The sequence below is a fragment of the Sphaeramia orbicularis genome, chromosome 9 (genome assembly GCF_902148855.1).
Source record: "Sphaeramia orbicularis chromosome 9, fSphaOr1.1, whole genome shotgun sequence".
In the NCBI taxonomy this organism is placed as follows: Eukaryota; Metazoa; Chordata; class Actinopteri; order Kurtiformes; family Apogonidae; genus Sphaeramia; species Sphaeramia orbicularis.
In genome coordinates, this window is record NC_043965.1 from 41,150,597 (window position 1) to 41,158,341 (window position 7,745).

General features: G+C 34.2%; 1 protein-coding gene across 1 annotated transcript in view; it reads right to left on the reverse strand.

Annotated features, from left to right (window-relative positions):
- The window catches only part of zmat4a (zinc finger, matrin-type 4a), a 434,438-nt gene that overhangs the window by 363,153 nt on the left and 63,540 nt on the right, over positions 1-7,745 (reverse strand). The gene's annotated exons all lie outside the window — the stretch shown is intronic.

Consider the following 7,745-nt stretch of genomic DNA (forward strand, 5'->3'; position numbering starts at 1 on the left):
TCCCGGGGGCCGGATCAGACCCTTTGGCGGGCTGGTTTTGGCCCCCGGGCCACATGTTTGACACCCCTGCACTAAGACGTGTAATTCTATTATCTATATAAATAAATAATGCCTTCTGTGGGTTTAGAAGCATCTCCGACAGGTTGTTTACTGCCTGAAGCTACGAATATGATAAATAATAAATATGGATAATATAACACTGTACAAGTAAAGAAAGAGGTAGAAAACAGGATAATTGTAACTTTTATTTTGCAGCGCATGATGCAGCTCTTAAAAGTTACACTGTACATGTTTATTGGTTTTGTTGAACAAAAATGACCTTTTAGCTTTTTGTAATTCAAGTGGTCTGAGAGAAAACAAAACATTGGCATTTTACTCTGACGGTGTTTTTGTGCTGTGGAAAATGTAAAATGTATTAAGGTTTTTTCAGACAGGTAGGAGGCTTCAAAATAATATAAAGTCCCTCCACTTCTACTTTGCCCCATTTGACCTAATGTCCAAAAAAACATAAACAGCAGTCAATTTATTTTGTTGATCCTGTTTGGTTTATGTCACTATTTACACTTTTGATATTTGTCAATTTAAAAGAAAAATGTTGTTGCTGTTTGAGGCAAAGACAGTAAAGAAACATCTAATTTTGAGTTTAAACAGCTGAATGGACTGCATCTCTTGTCACATGATACACGTTGCTATCACCAAAAGAGTCGCTGCCTTGACAACATTTTACCTCAATCTTTGAGAGTGAGGTGAAAAAAGTGTTAAAAGGTGAAAATTATCCCATTACATATTTTTATGGTCATGAGGATGTCATGACCATACGCTTTATAACGCTGTGTCATGAGGACACAGCGTTATAAAAATAGCTTTGATCCTGTCGCCATCACTGAGCTCAATGAGAAATAGTGACATTGCACTTTACTAACTTATTTAGTTATTTATTCCATTTCTTTGCTCTATTTATTATTATTGTGACTTCAAATTTTTTAATTTTTTAATTCTATGTTCTTATTCTGGTTTTTATCCCAGATTGTTTTTATCTTTTCTGGTTTTTATTGTGTTTTATTGCATCTGTGAATTAAAAAAAAAAAGTCAAAACTCAATAAAACTAAACTATAATGAAAAATCCCAAACTATTATAACCTTGCTGCTAAGTACATGTGATGTGATTGATATAAAGCACAGGTGTCAAACATAAGGCCCGGGGGCCAAAACCGGCCCGCCAAAGGGTCCAATCCGGCCCCTGGGATGAATTTGTGAAATGCAAATATTATAAGGAAGATATTAATAATCAAGGATGTGAAAATCATTTTAGGTCAATTCGATCTAAAGTGGGTCAGACCAGTAAAATACTATCATGACAACCTGTAAATAATGAAAAATGCTATTTTTTTTTATCTTTGTTTTAGTGTAAAAAAAAAAAAGAGTAAAATTACACAAAAATGTTCATATTTGCAGACTATCCGTTTACAAAAAACGTGAATAACCTGAACAAATATGAACAAAACGAAATGTCTTAAGAGACATTTGCAAAATTTTACCAATATTCTGCCTGTTACCAAATATTTTGTGTATTTGTAGATCCACTGTGATCTGTAAGTTATGATGCACATGTATAAATGATAAACTGAGGTGTAATGTTGTTAAAATTGCACTTATTTTTCTTAAGAATTTTCAGGTTGTTCATATTTGATCATGTTATGTTCGAGTACAGTTTGTAGATGTAAACATTTTCATTACGGAATTTTTTTTTTTTTTTTTTCACTCAAAAACATAGAGAAAACTTTGGAGTTGACATTATTAATAAGTTCTTATCCTATTATTTATATCATTTTACTGGTCCGGCCCACTTTAGGTCATATTAGGCTGGATGTGGCCCCTGAACTAAAATGAGTTTGACACCCCTGATATAAAGCCTCGACTGAATTTAAGAAGAAACAAAACATTGACGGTGTGAAGGTGAAAAAAATGAAGGATACACCAACTGCTTATTTCAACAGTGTCATCAGCATAAATTAACACAATCCAGGGTTTCTTTCGTTTAACTTTCGGTGGAAGATTAGAAAGAATGTCATCTCTTTTTTTTCCTCACATATAAAATCAGAACAACAGCCACATCTCACATTTATCTTGGCCTATTAGATCAGTAACCCCTCCCCCATCCCTCAGTGATTTGATTAATACTGTCTCCCCCACTTGGTCTTTTGTGTCTCCCATTGACATTGTGCCTCCCACATTACTTAAATAAGCCATTAGAGCTATTGAAGCATCTCTGCTATGTCACGCTACCTTCCTGTATCCTTTAAAGTGGCCTCAGTTCAAGCGTACCTCGATGCCAGGTTACCACTTAACTACAGACCTTCAATCTGTCATTTACCACAGATTACATAGCTTCAACTATCCTCCAACTGCTTAACTCCTTAGGTACTAATGCAAATACCACCATAATTTATGTCCTATCTGTACCAACACACTTATTTTTCTGAATAGATGCTATTTTCTGAACATTTTTAAAGAGAAATTCTGTCTACATGACCTTTGTTTTACTAAATATCTGTCATAAAATCACTAAAATGACTTCAAACTGGTACAAATGCTTGGATAAGCCACTGTTTTTTGGGTCTAAATTGTGGACACCATGAGAAATACTGGATGTATCAAATACAGAGACTTTATTCTGTCATGAAGATGAAGCAGCAGCAACAAATTCAGTTGTAAACTTGTGTTTCCTTAAGTGTTGGTGGTGGTTGTGGAAGTGTTTTTTTTATTTATATGATGTGGATTTGTCTATAACACAAGTGTGGTCTGTCTCCCAAAGGACATCTGTGCAGACCTCGATCTACTGCAGGTCATACGTGGATTTATATACACCTGGATTTGATGTTTCAGATGTAGCTTCATCAGCTACACAAAGTAATAAAGTATGTTCAACTCATGCAACATGCAATATTCAGTCGGTTTTATATTTACATTCCAGTCATTTCTCCTCCTCCAGGTTCATTACTTAATATTATATTATCTGCTCTTTGCTTTTTTTTGTTTTTCTATCTTTTTTTCTATTTTAAATGTGTTTGTTTTTTTTTTTTTTTAGCCTCACTGTCGATCCTGTGGATTGTAATTTCACTCTTCACGTCACATGCTGAAGGACAAAAAAAGAATCTGGAATCACTTGAAAGTCGGTGGATGGATGGATAGAATATTTCAAACATAAATAGGAACAAAAGATGAAGGTGAACAAAAGAAAAAAAATAAAGGACCAATTTAAAAAAGGACATTTCATTTTACTGAAGGAAATAAGTCAACCAAAAAATGAAAAACAAATGTCACACAATGTGTAACTGTTTCATTGCAGCTCTTTAACAATTTTATGTCCAAAAAAATAGGACCAATGGCCCTGTAGCTTACCGGCCAAATTAAAAGCTTTGGGAAATGTATCCAGATGCCATTTATTATCACCCAGTTCTGTGTATTTATTCTATTACAGAAATAGCCCATGTTTTGCTCATATTCCAATCAGATTTGCAAAAAATTCAAATTCCAACTTGATATCATTGATACTGATTTATTGGATCAATCCACTTCCTATCTGTTATAATGGGAAAACTGGTGAAAGTCGCACCAAATCCAGAATCAGATTCGGATGGAAATAATTTTAATACCTTGTGTTGACATCATCATACAGAAGCTGTATACCAAGTTTGAAGTCAATCAGAACTGGAGTTTGGGAGAAGAAGACGATTGAAATTTTTCCCCCATATGAGCCCATGTTAAATTTTCCATAAGTTCCCGGATCCAGAAGAAGATCCTGATCAGCATGTGGACATTATGTTTTGGTCATCTCCCCATCAGGGCTGGACTGTAGAAATTTACACTGGATATCATTTATATTTACTGAGTTGTTGCATCGATCCACTTCCTATCTGTTATAATGAGGAAATTTTTCAAAATCACACCAAATCCAGAATCAGATCCGGATCCAAATAATTTCACTAACTTTTGTTGACATCATCATAAAGAAGCTGTATACCAAGTTTGAAGTCAATTGGAGTTGTAGTTTTGGAGAAGAAGACGATTGAAATTTTTGTAACGGACGACAGACAACGACGCCGGACGACGCATGACGACAATAGCTTACGGCGCGTCAGCCGGTAAAAAGAGTAGGAAGAAGCTGAGCTTATATTGTCCTACCCTAAAGATTCAGACAAGTGATCACTTTATTCATCAATATGTTTATTTCATAGATACACACAAACCATGGTTTTAAAAATCGTTTTTAAAAATCTTTGTTTTTGCAACCTACAACCCCATTTTCATCAAGATGAGAGGACCAAACACAGAGAAAAATTTGGATTTTGCAAAGGTTTAGGTTTTAGCGTGGACGGGGCATTAGTCCTTCAGTCTTCCACCTGAGGAAAACTGCCTAAATACATCCTGTCTTGAAATACTTAACGGCTAAAATTTACTTAGGGAGTCAAATGAGTGGCCATTTTTGTCAAAAAAAAAAAAAAAAAGTTGTAAGAAATGCATAGAACTTTGTTGAAATAATGCTAATCCATTTGTGCACAGACTACTGATATTATTTGACAGTGGAAGCTATATTTTCAGAAATATTGGATTTTGAATAGCACGTGTATGTGAAAACTTTTGCTGGTGGACGGACGTGACATTACCCATGATGATCTGGTCAGTACCAGTACTTTATTAGTAATAAACTTATATACTTACTATTGCTAATTCTCCTCTTATTCATAAATGTTAGTATTGTGGATCTAAAACAATAACAGCTGACACAAAAACACAAAATGTGGCAGTGGACGGATGTGACATGGTTGTTACAGATCCCATCATACTGATGCTCGGCAGCCATGTCACTGTTTCCACAAATGATCCCTGTGCAAAAACTAGTATCAGAATTATTTATTGTATAGTTTATCATCATACTAAAGAGTAAATAACAATAAAGAATTGTTATTTCTTTATAAAAATGCTTGTTATTAGAAAACTGTTGATTTAAAAAGTGACGTGTGACATTCTTAATGTATGTATTGGTGTAACATAAGCAGGATGGATCAGCACCATACTCCATATTACAACCTGTAAAAATAAAACATGTGATATGTAGGACAGAATCTGTAAAAAAAAAAAAAAAAAAAAAAAAAAAAAAGGGGAATCTAAAAGAATAGAATATTTGTTTTTCAGGTAAATTCAGTTCAAATATAACTTGGCCATTTGTGACATGAAAATACAGGGTGGGGAAGCAAAATTTACAATATTTTGAGGCAGGGATTGAAAGACAGTGTATGACCAATTAGTTTATTGAAAGTCATGAGAATTTATTTGCCACAAGAAAATGTACATAATAGAAAATGTTTTTATTCTATGTGTCCTCCTTCTTTCTCAATAACTGCCTTCACACACTTCCTGAAACTTGCGCAAGTGTTCCTCAAATATTCGGGTGACAACTTCTCCCATTCTTCTTTAATAGTATCTTCCAGACTTTCTCGTAATAGTTTTGCTCATAGTCATTCTCTTCTTTCCATTATAAACAGTCTTTATGGACACTCCAACTATTTTTGAAATCTCCTTTGGTGTGACGAGTGCATTCAGCAAATCACACACTCTTTGACGTTTGCTTTCCTGATTACTCATATGGGCAAAAGTTTGTGAAAAGGTATGGATAATAGTGTTAGGTATGATTATGACATCAGTATATGTTTGGTTTCAAAACAATTGACGTAGTGCCTGCTGAGAAAAAACAACTAAATGTTCATTGTAAATTTTGCTTCCCGACCTTGTAGTTTTATTGTCAATCATCTTGTTTAAGCTTTGGTAACATTTTAAGTACATTTCTATTTTATATTATTCAAAGTCAGTTTATTTAAGTAGATAAGTAATTATTTTTTGTTGATGAAAGGTTCATTTATTAATTAATGACTAATTAATTTATTTTTCTTACCAATGAAAGAGGGCAGTTTTCAGTTTCTATTTTGCACACAAAATTTACTTTAAAAAATGCATCCTGTTTTTTTTTTATATATCTATTACCGTTAAATATATGTTGTTTACAAAGTTTTGAAAATATAAACAGACACCTTTAGCAAAGGACCTAATTTTGCCTAATTTTTTCAATGAAAATGCTAAAGTGAGAGTTGGGGATACTTGGATAAAAAAGTATATTTCAGGGGGTACTCCACTGTAAAAAGTTTGAAAACCACTAGTTTAATCCATATTGATTATTTTAGAGCAGGGGTGTCAAACTCAGTTTAGTTCAGGGGCCACATTCAGCCTAATATGAAATAAAGTGGGCCGGACCAGTAAAATAATGTAAATAATAGAATAAGAACTTAGAATTAATATCAACTCCAAAGTTTTCTCTATGGTTTTGAGTGAAAGAAGTAAAATTCCGTAATTAAAATGTTTACATCTACGAACTGTACTTGAACGTAACATGAACAAATATGAACAACCTGAAAATTCTTAAGAAAAGTAAGTGTAATTTTAACAATATTACACCTCAGTTTATTGTTTTGGTTTCAAAACAATTGACGTAGTGCCTGCTGAGAAAAAACAACTAAATGTTCATTGTAAATTTTGCTTCCCCACCCTGTATAGCATTAATTGTGATGAAATTGGACATTTTTGAGCTGAAAACATAGTTCATATGACCATCAACATGTTGCAACAGAACTGAAATCCTGTAAGTTTGCATAACTTCCATTTACCAACACAAAGTTCCTTTGGGGATTCACTTACATTAATTTCTTATACACAAAGACATAAATAAGACCTCTAAGCAAATTTTAGCCGTTATCCATTCTTTGGTGTCCTCCCTTTCAGAAGAAGTCAATGCTCTTAAATCCTGCCTAAGTCAAAATTCTGCTACTGGTTAAAGTTAGTCCAAAATGACTCACTAAGACCTCCCATCAGTCTGACTTTATGCCTTTCTAATGTCACCACACTGGCTTCAGATTAAATCTAAGACTCTGGATCTTCCTCCTCATCTGTAAAGCCCTGAATGATCTTGCTGCAGTATTTCAGTGAGCTGCTGATGCCTTCTGTCCCTGCTCGACCCCTCAGGTCCGCAGAGCCAGGCCTTCTGCTCCTTCTTTACTCAGCACTGAGATCACATTGAGACTGGGTGTTACTGTTCTGGGTCCCACGCTGTGGAATAGTCGTCCCCTGGGAGTCAGGTCAGCCAACTCTCTTGGGTGCTTTAAGTCACAGCTGAATGCTTATCACTTTCCAAAGTGTGGTTGTGCTTGAGTTATTATTTTACCTCTAACGTCCTATTTCTTTTACTGTTGTTTTTACTATTCGTGTACTTTTCTTCCTTTGTGCAACACTTTGTGTTATCATGTTTGAATGGTGCCACATAAATCAATTTTTACGCATTTATTTGTACTGATGTTCGATACCGCAGATTTTGTCTACGATCCGATATCAAGTAAAATTCACGCTGGTATCAGCAATACCAATATTTTGTACAAATACACTTAACCCTTTATAGGGCATTCATTGAAATACTCTGAAATTCAAATTTTCAACCACAGTGTGTTATTGGACATCATCACTTATTTCCTCTTGCCATTAAACATCCGAGCAGCACTTGCTAAAAAGTAAACACATGCCATAAAAAAACTGTTATAAGGTTGTAAACTAACAAAAAATCCCTCATATTTACAATTTTCAGCTTCAATTTCTTTTTTTTTTTTTTTTTTTTTTTTTAATAAAATCACTCTGAATCACTG